Below are 18,514 nucleotides of genomic sequence, written 5' to 3'. Positions count from 1 at the left end.
ATGGGTGACTTAAATGGAGCTAAATCTTCAGTGAACATTACAGGAATCCAATAAATAATGTCTAAAATTGAAAAATCATGAAATAGAAAATTTAAGCACTTTATTATAAATTTGGAAGAAAATAAAAACAATTTGCTGAAAGGTTACAAATGTTTCTTCTTGAGATTGGAATTCATGGGTTGAGAAGAAGTGAAGCAAGGAGCTGCTAATTTTTTCATTATAAGCCTATTAGCACTATTTGATTATTTTGTTTAACTAGGTGCAGCTATCACCTGTATACAAAATTATTTTTAGTTAAGTTAAAACTAATTAAAATTAAAATGTATAGAAAAAAGTTTTGCCATATAATGATAATTATTATTTATTATTATTATTATTTTTTTTTTTTTGAGATGGAGTTTCACTCTTGTTGCCCAGGCTGGAGTGCAGTGGCGTGATCTCGACTTACTGCAACCTCTGCCTCCTGGGTTCAAGCAATTCTCCTGCCTCAGGCTCCTGAATAGCTGGAATTACAGACGCGTGCAAGAAGTTTTGCCACATAATTTAAAGGTGTTGACAAATCACCGGAAACATATTCATAGACCACATTGCCAACCATGGGCTACAGGTAAAGGAGAAATAAACAGAGGTGTCAGAGAGGCTGCAGGAGATGGCATCCAGGACTCGGAGGGGACCTCGTGTGTGTGAAGGTCAATAGCACAACATCAATGGTCACAAATGAAAAGGAATCCGGGTGGTTATGGATGCAGCTTCGATGACAGAAGTCCAGGGAATCCCCATCTGCAGGTAATGTCAGGGAGGAAAGTGGGGGATGAGAGGACTGAGGTCTTGAAATAGTACAAAAGACAACCTTAAAATCAGAATTCTCCTTCCTTTTCTGAAATTGGCCTTGCATTGACTGCTTTTTGTTCTGTGTTACATAAGTCATGGCCACCATTCAGAGCAGGGTGAGATGGGGAGTGGAGCTTTAGCCCCTTCACTGTAATCTCTTTCCAACGTCATCCTAAATAAACACTCAAATAACCATCTACAAATAAAACCCTTTAAAACTACATTGTCTACACCTTCAAGACAAGTCCTCTCGCTCTTCCTTTCAGACTGTTGCTCTAAGCCCATCCTATTCAGAGATATTGAAAAACGCATTGATTAATACAATCAGAGCTTGGAAATATGTGTTCGAAAAAGGAATCTGACCTTTTCAAGAATTGAGAACGAAGCAAAATCTAGCTCATACACAGTGGCTACTCTCCCCCAGGTTCTCCTGTACACTCACTCGATCAGAATCCTGCCGCCAAGTAAACAAAGATTTCAACTGTGAGAAGGGCGAGACTTTTGTTGCTTGGCCATTGAAGGCACAGGAATGGTCCAAAATGTGCCCCTAGCATGCACTGATAAAGGGCCCCTTCCCAGAAGAAGGACGGGTTACACTCAGTCAAGGAGCCCTGTGTAGATCAATCTACATGACAGAACTGGGCCCGGAGACACGGTGTCCCATTGGGAAAACCCCCCGGCCTGTCCTTTGATTGAAAATTCTTCACCCTCCCAGAGGGGAGGAAGTTGAGTTCAGCGTGTTACAAATCTTCATGACACTTATTGAATTGGATAGGAAAATAGCTTCATCACTGACCTTTGCTATGATTCTCCATTGAAATGTTAAATGAATCTAAAGTTGATTGAATGGTTTAGGAAAGAAACATGGAAATGAGAAACTCTCCATCCTAGGTCATGCCATACTGAGGGTTTTAAAAAAATCTTTGTACCCCTCTGTGCCTTGCACAGTGCCAACAAGGAGGAGTGCTCTGGAAGATCTGCTCATTAATGACAACCTTTGAAGGAGGCAACTTTCCATCCTCAGTGACTGAAAGGACAAAAGGCTCAGCAAGTTCAATTTGCCAGCAGAACTGGTTGGTGACAAGTGTTAGAGGGGGTGTACTTTTTGTAAATCACTGACATTGCTGATGGAAATTCTTAAACATAATAAAAGCAGCCCTTGAAAACATTTGAACGTTAGGAAGTCAAAACAATCTGTCTACGGACTTCGGTTTCCAAAGGCAGCCATCCAATGACAGCTCTTGTATTCTTATTTCACAACTCTTCATCTTTCTGTTCTTGTTATTGAGCCTTTTTAAAGAAACGATGAATTTTAATCAGCAAAATAAAAGATGAATGATTTCAATTTGAGGTCTTACAAAATCATTTGGAACATAGAAGGCTAAGTGGAATTTCACAGGCAGCAAACGAGAGAATATAAGATCAGGTAAATGCAAATCTTTCCCAACACATTCAATCTGCAAGTATTTAAGTTCCTACCAAGTTCCAGGTACTGTCTGAGGCACTAGGCATGGTGTTTGTCTCTAGGCAATATGATAAACACTGAATCTATACTGGACAATAGGCCAAACGACCTACCGTGGAAAAATTTACAAATATTTATATTTCTTCCATGTCTTTCTTTGCAGTTGCTGTATAAACTCTAGCCATACGCAGTGATCACCTTGGTTTTATAACAGTAGAGACAGCAACAAGACACTGGTAAGTGCTTCTGGCAATGAAAAAAATTATTTTGATCTTAATCTCAATATCTTCAAATTGTGACTTTTAAGTCTTTTTAATCAAACTGGCTTTAGAAGTATTCTCCAGGCAACATTCAGAGATCCTCTGCTTTCTGATTAGTGTCCACTGTGTCCACCTTTTAGCCCTCTCAGTTGATGACAAGACTGAGCCTTAAAAGGGGAGCAGTAAATGAGAGCTGACTTGGGGACCCCAGGTGCTACTTATGCCTCATTGATGATTTACTTCTCCTCCTCAGTCACCTGATGAAATCTAGCCCTCTCCCTTCTTCCCCTCTTTCCCAAGATATTTACCCCCTTACTAAGAAGGGCTCAGGAGCTGGTCTGGCAGGAGCCACCGGAGTCTGGTCCAAGTGGGGCTTCTGGGGACACTCAGGTACAGAGAAAGCACTGGGGTTTGGAGTTACACAGGCTTAAATTCTGCCTTTATTTCTTACTGGCTGTATTACTCCAGGCAGGTCAATTGACCTCTCTGAGACGCAACGTTTTGTTCCATGAAATGTGGATAACAAAGCCCATCTCGTAAGACTGTTAAAAAGACCCATAAGTCAATGTATGTAAAGCACCTATCACAGTGCTGCATTCATGCCAGGTGCTCAGATAGTTTCTTTCTTTTTATCCCCACTTATCCTTTCTCCTGATGCCAGCAGCCTCTCTGGAGATCAGGAGCCCTCTTCACCCTGAGTCATGTTCACCCCACTGCCTGCACCTTCTAAAATTGTATAGTATAGTATTATATAGTATGAATAATAATACAATAGTATTATTATAGTATAGTACTATATTATATTATCATATATACAGTATAATATCTACTATATAATAGTATTATAACACTATAATAATAAAAAAATATTATTATTACTACTACTTTTGCTTAAGCCATCTTTTCCTCCTCCTAATCTAGGCATTCCAACCCTCAAAATATGTTTCTTGTGTTTTCCCATGCCACAATCATCTAAAAAATAAAAGGACTGTCTATTCCTGTCAATGATTTGACAGAATCCTCAGGCATTGCTCATGAATAAGTAATCTTAGTTGTGATATGGCATCTACCATTTCCCTTCTGCCCTGTTCAGGTGCTTTTGAATTCTCTGTTCCTCTCTTCTGCAGGCTTGTCACCCAGGGTATCCATGCCAAGGGCGCTACTGGCAGAAACATCAGTGTGGCCGGTGGGCTTAACCTCTTACAATACCATTGACTCTCCATTGCTCACCAGCCTTACGTTTTCATGCAGCCACTCTATCACTGGCATTCATTGCCTCAGAATGAAAACAGGTACATCCTGCAACCAAGGGGTCATTTGTCAAAGAGATTGTGGCAAAGCTCACTTCTTAAATCCACTAGCAAGCAATATGCCTGAAATTTAGGTTTCCTAAATTTCTTTTTCATATCATGAGCAAAACTAGAAACCTGTTTGTAGAGGTTAGTAAAGGATATCTGGTGTAGAAGGAATGAAGACAATGACATAAAAACAAAGTACTTTGTTCATTCGGATGATATGCTACAAAGTGCCTTACACTGATAGGTAAGGGAAGCTGAATTTGCATCCTGGTGATTTAAATAAACAGCTTTGTGGCTAGCTAACCAACTAAGGCCAAATTCCCACATAGTATTTAATCTGATTATACCCCAGTGTTTATAAAATGAAATAGATTCCTCTATTAGATTTTCCTACCTTTCTTGCTAAATCTCATAGTTCCCCTTCGTAACCATTTGACATGAAAAAAATAAAAATTCCTTTGTCATCAAATTGCTTTACTGTAGAACCTGTCTTTATCCAAAGTAAATAAAAACTACTAAGTTTGAGTAAATGTCAAGTTTCTGAAGCATATTTGAATAATTGTGGCAAGTCATAAAACGTGATTATTCATAAATAATACCTATTGTTATCACTTCAGTTATAACTGAACTGAGAGAGGAAAAACACAGAATTTCTTTCCTCTTTTCCCATCTTAGACTGAATGTTTTGTTTTTAACTCACTAAAAACTCAGTACAAGTTCTAACATTTTGAAATATTGGCTAATATTTTTCTTAGCACCTGCCACAATTCAGGGTAATTTGTGGCTTGGATTAAATAAAAGTGCCTTTGACAATTTTTAAACTTAAAACAGAACTTAGAGCTTTTTTCTTTCATGGCAGATTTTTTCCAAGTTTTGAAAAATTATTTACCTAAACATTTGAATTAAGAAACCTGAAAAAGAAGAAGTAATTTTTTTAAAAGTAGAAGGAAGGAGATAAACACTGTAGCAAAAATCAATAAAATAGACAACAAACCAAAATATCATTTATTTTCTAAAACCACTTTTTAAAAAAGGTATAACATAGGCAAACCTCCAGTAACACTGCACAAGGGAAGAAAACACAACAAGGTTTAGAATAAAAAAATAGATCAAAACTCAGACACAAGTCAATTTTGAAATAATGAGATCACAATGAAAAACTACAGTCTGGGGCTTTATAAATCTTAAATAAAAAGAATTTAAAAACTAAATAATGAAATTGACTCAACAAGAAATCAAAACCCCAAGAAACCAGAAACAAGGACATTGGATTAATAGTCAGAAACCAACCTCCAGAAGGCAGTAGGCCTAGGTTTTGGAGAAGACTTTTCCAACAAGGAAGTGAAAATTTCAATGTTATACAAATTAAACCAACAAATAGGTGAAATAAAGAGAAGAAATTCAAAATACATTTTATGTGGCTAGTATGTTCCTCAATAAAGGGACGAGAAAGAGAAAGAAACACAGAGACAGAGAAAGGACAGAAAGAACATTAATGCAGGCTCTGTTAGGGGGACTTTGTGGGAAGGAGGCTCAGTAAGCCAGTTAACTGTCAAGGGTTATGTGATGAAAGACGAGGCAAGAAAAGGGAACTTTTCCTCTTAGTTACAATCTGGATTTCATTTATGTATATATGTATTGAGAGCTCCAAGTAAAACACTGAATTCATTTTCAATAGCTTTTGGCTACTGGAATTTATTCCTTAAAAGTGACTATACAGGCCAGGTACGGTGGCTCATGCCTGTAATTCCAGCACTTCGGGAGGCTGAGGTGGGCAGATAACTTGAGGTCAGGAGTTCCAGACCAACCTGGCCAACGTGGCAAAACCCAGTCTCTACTAAAAATACAAAAATTAGGCAGGAGCAGTGGTACATGCCTGTAATCCCAGCTACTCAGGAGGCTGAGGCACGAGAATCACTTGAACCTGGGAGGCAGAGGTTGCAGTGAACCTAGATCATGCCACTGCACTCCAATCTGGGCAATAGAGCAAGACCCTGTCTTGAATAAATAAATAAATAAATAAATAAAAATAAAAGTGACTATATAGAGTGATCGACAAGTTGGAGGGCCAGGAAGATTTATGCAGGTTATATAATGCAATATTCTGATGGAAATAGTGAGGATTCTTTATCCTTTGTGAATTACCCTTCACATTGCCAAATCACATTTGCCAAATCCCAAGAATCACTGTGAAAATAATCTCATCACCTTACATTTTTAATCATAAAATACATCTCAAAAAATATACATACATACACACACAGTGTACACACCACCAAATTTAGGAAAATCTCAATGTAAATATCTTGTAGCTGGCCTGTTTTTCCCGTATCTCTCCTCCTCATTTATTGAGTTTTGATCTCAGGTGTCATGCTTTCCACTGTGGTTTACCATTCTCCCTAAACAATGTGTTGGTAAGTTCTTCACATTTTTGAACTCCATATAAAGTGAATCTCTACCTTGATTTTTTCAATGATTGTTTTTTGAAACATAGCTAGACTGGTACAAGTAGACATGATTCATTCATTTTATTGCTGTATAGTATTCTACAGTTTAAATATACTACAAGTTATTTTTAATTGTAATGATGAACATTTGTCATGTTTTCAGTTTTTAGGTGTTGTGAATAATCTTGTTATAAACATTATTACATATGTATCTGGAAGTGCTTGGGCACAAATTTTTCTTGGGTGTAGACTGGAAGGATGAAGTTCTAGGTCAATAATCATGTAAGCTTTAATTTTCACAAAACAATGCTAAATGATTTTCAAAAGCAGTTTTACCAATTTATATTCTCACCAGCATTCTATGAGTTCCCATTGCTCTTCATTATCAGATGTTTTAATTTTTGTGAAATTGATAGTTACAGAATTGTAATGTTGCTTGCATTTCCCTGATTCATAGTAAGGTTGGTTTATTAATCAGCATTCTCCAGAGAAACAAGCCAATAGAATATATGCATATGTGGAAAGAAATGTACTATAAGGAATTGGCTCATGTGATTATGGAGGCTGGCAAATCCGAAGTTTGAAGGGTAAGCCAACAGACTGGAGACCCAGAAAGGCTAACACTACAGTTCTAGACTGAAGGCTGGATGGCTAGAGACCCAGGAAAGCCAAAGTTCTTGTTCAAGTCCAAAGGCAGTCAGCAATAGAAACAGAAAGAGCCGACATTGTAGATAAACTTTAAAGGCAGTCCACTCAAGAATGATTCCTTGCTTGGCAGAGACTGGCCTTTTTGTTCTATTCAAGTCTTTGACTGATTGGATGAGGCCCCACGACATCATGGAGGGCAATCTGCTTTGCTCAAAGTCCACCAATTTAAATGTTAATCTAATCCACAAATAACCAAATGAAAACACTCAGAATAATGTTTTACCAAGTGTCTGGGCACTCTGAGATCAAGCCAAGCTGACACATAAAATTAACCATCACACTTGGCATATTTTCTATATCTTTTCTTGACATTAAAAGATAATGCCAAGGTCTAGTTGAGAAGAATTTCTTTGGAAGGAGGTCTTCCCTAGAAACGTGCAGCCATTTCTCAGTGCCCAGCCAAGTGAGGAATTGTTCAGCTCAGGCTTTTGCACCAGCCTCCATCTTCCCACAAAGACTCAGGGAGTTCCTCCAGGTCATGGCTTCCCCAGAAACTCCACTTCACATTCCTACAGAACCTTCTTAACATAAAGTAGAGCCTACTGTGTCAACACCAAGAGCAGATGAAGAAACCAATAAGCTGAGGGAAGTGCTTCTGAGAATTTCCCCGACCCTGAACAACAGATGATCAAGCAGATCTTGATGCCACGTAAGCCTATGAAAGATTGACAGTACTCTCTGCCACAGTCCTAAATCAAGACTGCATAAAGAAGCCTGAGCTCGGGGCTAACCAAATGAAACTTGAGCTTTGGTGTCTGTACATCAAAGAAAGCAGTCCAACAGTAAGACCTCTATTTCACAGTGTAAAACTCTATTGTGTTTACAAAAATGACACCTTTACAGATTTAACAATTTCTGTACAAGGAAAATCTACATTTTCTGCCTTTTCAAAACTCTATTCAGTAGCAATTTATTCTCAGAAATGTTTACATGATCATACTTTTATTTTGCTATAAGAACTATTTTTTTATTTTAAATTGTTATTTCATTCTGTTTATTTCTTTTTTAAATTTTATTATACTTTATTATTATTTTATTATTTTATTATTATTTATTATTATTATTATTATTATTTATTATATAATAATTTTATTATTATTATAATTTAAGTTTTAGGGTACATGTGCACAACGTGCAGGTTTGTTACATATGTATACATGTGCCATGTTGGTGTGCTGCACCCATTAACTCGTCATTTAGCATTAGGTATATCTCCTAATGCTATCCCTCCCCCCTCCCCCCACCCCACAACAGGCCCGGGTGTGTGATGTTCCCCTTCCTGTGTCCATGTGTTCTCATTGTTCAATTCCCACCTATGAGTGAGAACATGCGGTGTTTGGTTTTTTTCTCCTTGCCATAGTTTGCTGAGAATGATGGTTTCCAGTTTCATCCATGTCCCTACAAAGGACATGAATTCATCATTTTTTATGGCTGCATAGTATTCCATGGTGTATATGTGCCACATTTTCTTAATCCAGTCTATCGTTGTTGGACATTTAGGTTGATTCCAAGTCTTTGCTATTGTGAATAGTGCCGCTATAAACATATGTGTGCATGGGTCTTTATAGCGGCATGATTTATAATCCTTTGGGTATATACCCAGTAATGGGATGGCTGGGTCAAATGGTATTTCTAGTTCTAGATCCCTGAGGAATCGCCACACTGACTTCCACAATGGTTGAACTAGTTTACAGTCCCACCAACAGTGTAAAAGTGTTCCTATTTCTCCACATCCTCTCCAGCACCTGTTGTTTCCTGACTTTTTAATGATCGCCATTCTAACTGGTATTAGATGATATCTCATTGTGGTTTTGATTTGCATTTCTCTGATGGCCAGTGATGATGAGCATTTTTTCATGTGTTTTTTGGCTGCATAAATGTCTTCTTTTGAGAAGTGTCTGTTCATATCCTTTGCCCACTTTTTGATGGGGTTGTTTGTTTTTTTCTTGTAAATTTGTTTGAGTTCATTATAAATTCTGGATATTAGCCCTTTGTCAGATGAGTAGGTTGCAAAAATTTTCTCCCATTCTGTAGGTTGCCTGTTCACTCTGATGGTAGTTTTTTTGCTGTGCAGAAGCTCTTTAGTTTAATTAGATCCCATTTGTCAATTTTGGCTTTTGTTGCCATTGCTTTTGGTGTTTTAGACATGAAGTCCTTGCCCAGGCCTATGTCCTGAATAAAATCTTGACATTAGTGAAAGCAAGACCTAAAAAAAAAAAGATAATACCAAACTTCTAAAAGTCGTCGTATCAGTTTTCATTTCCATCATTGGTGGTGAAATTCCTGTTGCTCCACATTCTCCCAAGTCTTAATAATGAACTTTTATTTTTCTTTTTTTTTCTCTTTTTTTAATTTCCAGCTTTATTTAGTTATGATGGACAAATAAAAATATATACATGTAGGGTGTACAATATGATGTTTTAATGTATGTATGCATTGTAAAATGATTACAACCAGCCAGTTCACATCTCCATCACCTCACATCGTTACCTTGTGTGTGTGTGTGGTGAGAACATTGAGATCTACTCTCTTAGCAAATTTCAAGTATATAGTATTATTTTATTTTTGCCAATTCCAATGAGGAATATTTCATTGTAGTTTTAGTCTGCATTTTCTTGATTACTAAGTTTAAGCATCTGTTCATGTTTTTAGCCATTTACATGTTTTTGTCTGAAGTGCTTTTTGAAGGCTTTTATCTATTTTTTTATTGAGTTGCTTTAGATCTTTTATTAATTTGTAGAAGTTTTTCACTTATAAACATTGCAAAATTTTTCTCCTTTTCCTCTTATAGGGTTCATAAATAAATAAATAGATGGCCTTCCTTTTAATGTAATATTATTCACTAATTATTTTCCTATGATGTTTATTCTTTTGTGTCTTATTTTTTAAAAAAGTGTTTCCCTACTCCAAGATATTCTTTCTATTATTGTTCCCTAAAAAGTCTTATAATTTTCAACGTTTGCCTCACTATGTGTCTAATCTGTCTGCAAAATATTTTTTGTGTATTTTTGTGTTAGAGGGCCAATTGTATTTATTTTCAGTATAGGTAATCCATGGTCTTAGCATTATCTATTAAAAACTCAGTTTTACCTGTTGATCTGCATGCTGTTTCTGCCTTATATCAACATTCTGTTAGTTAATATGTTTATCTTTGAGCCAATAATCATTAAGAATATAATCATTCTTAAGATACTTAACATCTGGTAAAGAAATATCTCTACTTTTATCTTCTTACTTGAAGTGCTTTAGCTACTCTTAATCCATCTGGTCTTCCAAATACATTTTAGAATTAGCTTAAAAGGTACCAGGAAAAAAAAAAACAATAACTATTGATTGAAATTTTGAAATGCATTAAATTTATAAATAAATTTAGAAAGAATTGATGTATCTATAAGTAATTGCTTTGTCTCTCTCTTTCTCTATGTGTGCATATGCTTGTGTGTGTATCTACAAAGACCTTGCACATCTTCTATTACATTTATTTATAGGTACATTTGTTGATGCTTTTGTAGATATCTTTTTTAAATTTAATTTTCTAATTTTTACTTGTTTTGCAAATGTGATTGATTTTGAAAATTGACCTAGCCATCTTTCTAAATATTACTAATTCATAACTTTGTAAATTTATTTAAGTTTTCTACATAGACTATAATGTCAGTTTTGTTTCTTCTTTGTTTATATACTTATTCCTATCTTTATCCATTTACTGGGACATCTAGTATAATGTTGGATTTAGGCAGCAAGAGTAGATATTTTATCTGTTTTCTGATTTTGAGTTTTTTGAGAATACTTATATTGTGTCACAATTTACTATACAGTGTAATGAGGATCTTTTGGATATGACTTTTAGAAGTTCAAAGGAGTTTTAAGGTAACTTTTTTGTTGTTTAAAGGTTTTATCATGAATAGTATGTGAAAACTTTGGGAGCAAAAACCCTATTTACTCTCTATCGTTCTGGGTCCTTATGCTTTAGCTGTACCTCGGAAATAGTTTATAGCTGGATTATACGACATTTTGATCCCATATGACAGATTTTCATTTAAACTAGTAGTTTATTTACCTACACTGTAACAAAGGACATATTTGGTTTATTTCTACCATCAGATTTGGGGCTTTCTATTAGCCACACCTTATTATGCTTCTTTTGTTCTCCATTCTTTTGTTTTTCTTATTCCATCTTTGCCCTGTACTAGTATGGAAGTTATGGATGCTCCATTAATTTAATATTTATCCTTGAAATTATCTTTCATACATTACTAGGTTTAAATTTAAACCATATTTTAATCTTTCTCCAAAAATATTCAAGAAACTTTAAAAATACCATTCAGTATTCATTTGTTGGGGGAAAAAGTCTTTATTTGGCCCTCCTTCTTGAAAAACATAATCCTAAATTGATAGTTGTTCTTTTATAGAGTTTTAAAACATTATCCCACTGTTTCTGACTTCCACTGCTACTTACAGCAGTGAGAAATCTGCTGTAAATATTTTTGTTCTTTTTTTTGTCTATGCCCTGCCTTGCCTCTGCCTGCCTTTAAGATCTTGTTTCCTGAAGTTTTGATACAATATATCCAGTGTATTTTTTTGTTAACTTTGCCAAAGATCAGTTGATTGTAGGTATGTGGCCTTATTTCTGGATCTTCTGTTCTATTGATCTATGTTTCTACTTTTAATACCAGCACCATGCTGTTTTGGTTACTATAGCCTTGTAGTAAAAATTCCCATTTTAGCAGAAGAGGAAATGGGCATTCAAAGAGCTTGAAAACTGTACCCAAGACCAGTGGTAGTCAATGATTTTCTTTCCACTATCAGATTGGCTCTAACACTAAAGATAATCCTTTTACGTTTTCTCCTACAGTAAATCTTTAATACAGTATATTACGGCTGGTGTTGATAAAATGAATTAAGATTCTTAAGGCAAAGATGCTAAAATCCAAATATTTCTTTTTGTCTTGGTATTTAAGTTACAAGAAATAAAAAGTTCTTTATCAAAAAAATTGAACGTAAAATTGAGTTTTTGTACTGGTCACAGCAGACAGCAATCACAGAAAGGCAAAGTAGCATGTGAAGTGATCTTTAATAAGATATTTGGCATGTTTTCTCACATTTATGGCTTTGCTCAAGGGTCAGATGCTTAGGTTTTAGAGTAATAACACAGGAAGCTCATTTAATCAATTATAAATGATAGAACAATATATTCTACAAAAAACGTTTTTGAAAGTGTGCAAAATCAAGTAAATGAAATGACACAGCAATGAGTAGAATAAGGTTGAATTTAATTTGCTACAGAATAAGAGTATACAAGGTTCTAATATTACCTTGTAATTCTAATTTTATTATTACTTCAAAAAATTCAAAAGTGGAAAAGCATCTTTCTCAAGGTGAGAGAACTTCAGAAACCATCTTTGAAGAAGCTAAGGGTAAACTTTGGAACTTCATTCAATGCTTTTTACAATTGACTTGGAAAATTTGCCTTGCAGCTCTCCTTTTTCTTGTGTTAATTTCCCGTTGTAAATGTAAGCAATATGAGACCAGGGTTTTGATTAGATTTCATTTCCTCAGAAATTACAACTTTAGCTTTAACTGCTTGAAGAACTTTCTCGCTATTTCATGGTTTTAATTTTTTGGCCTGTGTTTTAATGCCTTTGTTCTTCATTCAAGATTTTTATATATCAATTTTTGGAAATGAGAAGCTTGAGAGAATCTGCTGCCAGTACTTCTGAGACTGACTGATCTCTTTGTTCACTTTGTTAGAAACTTGGCGAGATCTCCTGAAGCTTATTTTTCTCCTTCAATAAAACATCTAAACTTTGATATTTCACACATTAATCTAAAGCATTCCATTTGGGTAATTAGGATCTTAATATAGACTCTATACTGAGTAAATCAGAAACCAAAATGTTAATTAAATATGACATAATCAAATATTTATGGCTAGCTGTTGAGTATTTATCTTAAATAGTCCATAATTAGAAATGAAATAAAAATCCTGTACAGAACCATCATAATACTTATTAAGAAAAGTTAGTAATCAACTATTCCTACATCCTGCCATAGCAAAGCCTGTATAAAGATTTATATGTGCGTAGGTCTGCCAGAGAGCCCTACAATAAAAAAGACAGGCTGACATTTAGAGGCAATAAAGATAATAAAAATTATCAAAGTGAAACATCAAATCAGGAGCTTTTTGGCCTCAATGACTTTGGAAATAAGGGGCCTCTGGAGACACGCCATACCAGATCTTGTAGTAGTTTACGTGGTTGATCTCCACGTATCCATATAGCAGATATTTGCAATGTTATACTAACTTAAGCCCAAGAGAGAATCCTGGATCTGAAGCATTGCTGATCTATCTCACAATTTTAAGAGGTTCCACAGTACCTGATAAAATAGCATTAAGTAAATACTCACTGAATGTATCAGAGGATCAGGTTTTAATTTTCTATGGAAAATTCTAAGAAGACATCTCAGGATGTTTCTGTATTTTCAAGCATCTGCCCTAGCATTATGGCTCAGTTTCAAGATAAATTAATTTTACTGGAAAAAAATTCGCCCATGTGTCCATTAAGACTCATTATGTTGCAAGTAAAATAGGATGAGCAAAAACACGGGAGAGGAGGATTCATTCTCTCTTCAAAGAAAAGTCCTGGGCTTGACTGCAATTGGACTGTCACATGACCATTCCTATGCCAATGGCAGCAAGGTGATTGTGCCACACACTTTAGCCAATCAGGGCCCACCCGAAGCTAAGGTGGCGGCAATCTCACCCAACTGAGGGCTCAACATAGGGAAAGGGCAGTTCTCAAATGGAAATTTTGGTGCTGGTAAAAAAAGAGATGAAGATGGAAATGAATAGGCAACAAAGAAATTTTGGTGCTGATAAAAAAGATATGACGATGGAAATGAGTAGGCAACAAAGAAGTGTTCCACTGATTAAGGCAATGTTTATCTCTTGTAATTTCTTATTCCAGAAGGCTATATTCTAAACAGCGCCTAGGATGCCTGAGCTTTCTTAAAGTATTTTTGTTTGCATGAAACTCCTGAGTTAAGAACTAAGAGTCATTGTTAGAAATCTGAGTTTGGAATTAGAATTGAGAGACATTGTATGTGAATACAGAGTCCTACAGTCCACATCTCAAAAACTGTTTAATACTGGTATCAGTAACTCACTCACCAGTAATCACTAGGGCTACAATCATGCACATTTGTACAAATAAAGTTGATAAACTTTGTAAGTCTATTACTAAAATTTTACCTTTCATTAATAGGCTATATTTCACTAACGTTGTGAACAAATAGGTATCTGCAAGACTCGAACACATACTCGTCATGTGGTTCAGTACTAAGAGCAGTTTTAGATACTGGTAAGTTTCAGGACCTCTGACTATTCTAGGAGCTTCATGGAAGGGAGGTCTTGTCCATAGGAGTGATTCAGACTTGATCTTAAAAAGACATGCCTATGGTTAAGGCTTCTGTGATCTGCTTCATCTGGAGAAATTTGCCAAGGAAATTTGTAGATTCCTCTTTCCTAAGATTCTGAAATCTAGCTGGGGTGACTTAGTCAGGTTTTATCATTCTGTACTCATTGAAGAGCTGGTAGACAGAGGACCTGAAGAGTGGGTTTTCTTACTATTCTTATTTTGATGAAAAGAATATCTGAGCCTCCCACTGTTCAAAAGAGCTCATCCACATTCCTGGATCAACACAATGAGAAACTAATTCTAAGCGATAAAGAGATGATGGTACCATAGACTCGCTTAGAAAAATCACTTGTCTTTGTAGTCCAATCTACATAATTAATTGAAGACATAACGATTTCTCCTACCTGTCAGCAGACGTATTTTCTCCCAAAAGAGTTTGCTGATAAATTCTTTAAAAACTAGCTTAGTTTACTCTTGTACATCTTCTGCAGTCAGTAAGATCATATGATAGATTCTTGGAAGATTAGATGAATGTGACATAACAAAACTGTCATCAATTTCAAGCTAGCTGTTCCATGAAATAAACACATTCTAATAGAAATAACTAACCTGACTCTGGTTGAATTGTGGGCCAAAATCTCGTTTATATGGTCAGGATGCTTGTCTAGGTCAGGATCTAAATCCTCAGAAATAAGACCTAACCGTGTTTGGTCAAGTTTGAGTATCAAAGGATCCAAATACCATTATGCAGCCATATAAGTATGCAATGACATCTCAGAACATCAAAGCTGAGCTTTCTGAGATGACGTAAAAGAAGAATTAAGGAAGAATTTCAGGCCTTAATAATCTGCTTATTTTCTGTGCATGACATTCTCTGTAATTTGAATTTTCAGGATTTTGTTATCAGACAAATAACTCAATGATATATGCATGTATGTATAAACGAATTACCTTTCTTGTGGCTTTTGTAGAGAAAAAGTTCCATTATTAGCTTTCTCCAGGCTAAATTCTCAATTTCCCTTCTACTTCTCAAGACCATTGCTTGCAGAGTGGATATTAGAAAGAACTCTGGAGAAGTAGCAGTGAGGATTTCAGGATTCATAGTTCTATATTCTAGCTCTACACTGGCCTGCTGTGGGCCAGCTCATAGGGCAGTCAACCTCTCTGCCTGTGTTTTCTCACCAATAAACAAAAGAGAGTCCAGCAGTGCCCCTAGTTCTTCTCGATCCTTGCCATTTTCTTGGGTTATGAAACTTAGCTCCCCAGCACTGAGGCGACCATGTAATCCCACTGTTGTGTAGAAGTGTAGATGTTCTTCTCTATGATAGCATAGTGTGAGCCATCTCAGACCCTATCTCTGGCTGGAGGGACAGCCATTAATCCACTTCCTTTCTGTCACCAAAAGACCTTGAAAATAATTCCATGCTTGGCTGTAGATTTTATTGAGGAGACACATGAAAGCTTCATAAAAATTCTTTCTAAACATTTCTCATTTCCCCCCAAATTTTTCACCACATAACAACGGCTTCATTCTCTTTCCTTTCTCCATGTACTCACTCACCAGTGGGAGGCACTCTCACTCGTTTCTTCCACGTCCTGCTGTGCAGCTCCTGCCACCTTCCAAGAGCTCAAGCTCCTGGCCAGGCCCCTCCTCACAGCATGAAGTCCTCCAGCAAGTTTGCTTCAATTCCTTTCTTCTTTGATGAGAAACTGCTTTTAATGTACAAATATATCTCATATTTTTATATATATGTATATCTCCATATCTTATTGTCAGAGGTGTTCCAACCAGAGTGACTCCACCTTGCATAGGGACTGGGTAAAATAAGGCTGAGACCTACTGTGTTGTATTCCCATGAGGTTAGGCATTCTTAGTCACAGGATAAGATAGGAAGTCGGCACAAGATACAGGTCACAAAGACCTCGCTAATAAAACAGGTTGCAGTAAAGAAGCTGACCAAGGTGGACATGGTGGCTCACGCCTGTAATCCTAGCAATTTGGGAGGCTGAGGCAGGTGGATTGCCTGAGGTCAGGAGTTCAAGACCAGTCTGGCCAACATGGTGAAACCCCGTCTCTACTAAAAATACAAAAAAAATTAGGTGGGCATGGTGGTGTGCATCTGTAATCCCAGCTACTCGGGAGGCTGAGGCAGAGGAATTGCTTGAACCAAGGTGGAGGAGGAGGTGGAGGTTGCAGTGAGCCGAGATTGTGCCACTGTTCTCCAGCCTGGGTGACAGAGCGAGACTCCATCTCAAAAAAACAAAAAGAAGCCAACTAAAACCCACCAAAACCAAGATGGCCTCAAAAGTGACCTCTGGTCACCCTCTCTGCTCATTATACACTGACTGTCATGCATTAGCATGCTAAAAGGCATTCCCACCAGCACCATGACAGTTTACAAATGCCATGGCAATGTCAGGAAGTTACCCTACATGGTCTAAAAACCGGAGGAACTCTGCCCACCCCTTTCCCAGAAAACTCATGAGTAATCCACCCTTTGTTTAGCATATAATCAGAAAGTAACCATAAAATAGCCAATGAGCAGCCCATGCTGCTGCTCTGCCTATGGAGTAGCCATTCTTTTATTCCTTTACTTTCTTAATAAACTTGCTTTCACATTACTCTATGGACTCACCCCGAATTCTTCCTCACGCGAGATCCAAGAACCCTCTCTTGGGGTCGGCTTCGGAATCCCTTTCTGGCTACATGGGTGCTATTTAGAACCCTTTTTACCTGTAAAGCTACCAAGAGAAGCACTTACTTGAAGTCTCTGTTCTCAGGATTAGTTCAATGTGATGAGTTGCTAACAACTTAAAGCAATGTTCTGAGTCCCGAACACTTTTATCTGTTGGGACACAGAAGAGTTATTGTGAATATTTTAATTTTGATTATGCTTTTATTTTGACTGGATACAGTGCCACTCTAAAAATGACATCAGACATAAGAAAAAATACCTAAACTAATACCCAGTGACTCTGTGTATTGTGGGTGTCACTCTGCCCAATTCATTCTCTGTGTGATCTCTATGCAGATATCAAATTCTACTGAAATTAATCTGAAATTCCAGAGGACACATGCTGATTTATAAAAATTTCCGCTATCTTTATGCTTTAGGAGATTGGAGTTTATGGCATTGAATTTAAGATATTTAGATGTGTTCTCCTCTGTTTATCCAATTTTAACCCTGGTTCAAACTCCTCAGATGAGGAAACTGAAACCAGCAAGGTATCTTCTCAAGTAATTTCTAATTATATGACTGTGTGATGCTACCATTTTTCTTGTGTGTGGATGAAAAACCTCAAGTGGTAGAGGCAAAATAGTCCTCCTTTCATTCAATTTCTGCTATGCTGTCTGGCACACAGTCTTTAATCAATAAATATTTGCTCAATGGGTCAATCCAATCAGCCCATCAATAAACACTTTTTCTTACTGATGCAAAATTCATATTGTTAGTAAAAATCGAACAAGGATATTTATTCCCAAAGAATAAGGACAAAGAAAGCAAACCCACTTAACTTAGAAAATCATCGTTTTACGTCACCTTGTCATTAACATGTCAACCTAAATGCAAGAAGATCAATGTTGAGCTTTAGGCAGAAATGGTCTCTGCTCCAAAATCTCTCAGATGCCCTCCTGTGTTAACTCCTGGAATTTAGAGGCAACTTGCTGCAGTGGAAAGTGCTCAGGCCTGTGCTGGAACTCTGAGCTCAGCACTTGCTGCAATGCACCTTGGCCATGGCCTGTCAAGTCACATTGCTGCATCTGTGAAAGGCCTTACCTGGTTAACCAGCGCATTTCTGGGAAGTGTCATGAGAGCACACACCTGAAAGTGTATTCTAACCTCTAAAAAACCCTTAGGGGATTCTTTTTAATTCTTTCTTTGAAGTATTTATTGCAGGCACATTCCTCCAAGATTGTATTATCATCCTCCAAGCAAACACAAACACCAATTTTTTTTTAAAGAAAATTCTTATCCCATCACTGGTCTCTTGGTAAGGAAAATGAGAATACCAGGGATGGATGCAGAGTGAGGAAGTGAGGGCTAAAAACTAACAAGTTCTATTCATGAACAAGTATGACTCAGGC

At 36.7% G+C, this 18,514-nt stretch overlaps 1 long non-coding RNA gene across 1 annotated transcript in view; it reads left to right on the top strand.

The window, feature by feature from the left end:
* LOC112208405 (uncharacterized) overlaps positions 1-18,514 on the top strand; it is a 51,748-nt gene that overhangs the window by 18,234 nt on the left and 15,000 nt on the right. The window contains exon 2 of the long non-coding RNA XR_002942884.3: positions 2,460-2,532. This is a non-coding gene — a long non-coding RNA (uncharacterized LOC112208405). The remainder of the gene's footprint in view (positions 1-2,459; positions 2,533-18,514) is intronic.

The sequence above is a fragment of the Pan troglodytes genome, chromosome 13 (genome assembly GCF_028858775.2).
Source record: "Pan troglodytes isolate AG18354 chromosome 13, NHGRI_mPanTro3-v2.0_pri, whole genome shotgun sequence".
In the NCBI taxonomy this organism is placed as follows: Eukaryota; Metazoa; Chordata; class Mammalia; order Primates; family Hominidae; genus Pan; species Pan troglodytes.
The sequence above is the reverse complement of the archived record's forward strand: the minus strand, read 5'-3'. Positions and strand labels throughout refer to the sequence as shown.